Source organism: Egretta garzetta, unplaced genomic scaffold (assembly GCF_000687185.1).
Source record: "Egretta garzetta isolate BGI_Z169 unplaced genomic scaffold, ASM68718v1 scaffold287, whole genome shotgun sequence".
Lineage (NCBI taxonomy): Eukaryota > Metazoa > Chordata > Aves > Pelecaniformes > Ardeidae > Egretta > Egretta garzetta.
In genome coordinates, this window is record NW_009260435.1 from 8988905 (window position 1) to 8989836 (window position 932).

Here is a 932-nt window from a genome sequence, read left to right on the forward strand (position 1 = left end):
ATTTCACAGGTTAGTAAAAAATAACTCTGTCCTTTATCAGAACATTACAACTGTTCTTCTCTTAGTGTAATTAAAAGTTAGCTATCAAAACATGAGGTGCTACTTCATCCAAGGCAAAAATAATATAGTTGAGCTGTATTAAGATGTAGCTAAAAATTATGCCTTTTTTCAAAATAACTTATTTTTACTATTCTCCACAATGAGAATTCAAAGTCTGACTGTAAACCACTCTAAGTGAAAATTTGATTTTATATAAATGTTTACAATTTTTTAAAGATAAAAAAGAGGTGAAGTTGAAATCTTTTGCATGCTTACGCAAACCTGAATTAGGAAAATGAACATTTCAGTCATGTAAATACTTTTTGGTACTGGAAAAAGTCTAGCTATTTAATTGACTCTTAAGGTGTGAACAGGCTGGATCAGTTGATCTCTTGCTGTAGAAAGAAATTAATCCTAATCATGCTGTATCTAACGAAGACTGAGCAGCTAAATCTGTTTGATCTGGGGCTGCAGACTGGGCTGCAGCTGCAGCAGGGATGGGCTGTGACGGGAAGCTGAGCTGCAGGATGTGACTTGGGGTATCCCACACTGGAGGTGTTAATGGGGAGGGGGCTGCAGCTTGCTCAGGATGTCTTGGAAAGGGCATTTGTCCGTCTTTGCCTCTCCTGAAGCCAGTAGGAGTTTTAATACTCAAGGGAGGATTTGGACTGCTCTCTGCATGTTGAAGGTTTTCTTTTATCTAGTTAGGCTAAGGCATTGTGCTTTCAATGCTGCAACAGCTTGCTGATGCTGAACGGGATGCCCCTGTGGCCCCAGCTGCCCCACACAGGATTTCCACTCAGTGACTTGCACTGGCCTAGTCCTCAGCTGAGCACATCAGGCCAATTTAACTCACTAACTTGTCATAAATCTCCTTCCTTTCCTGCCCCCCC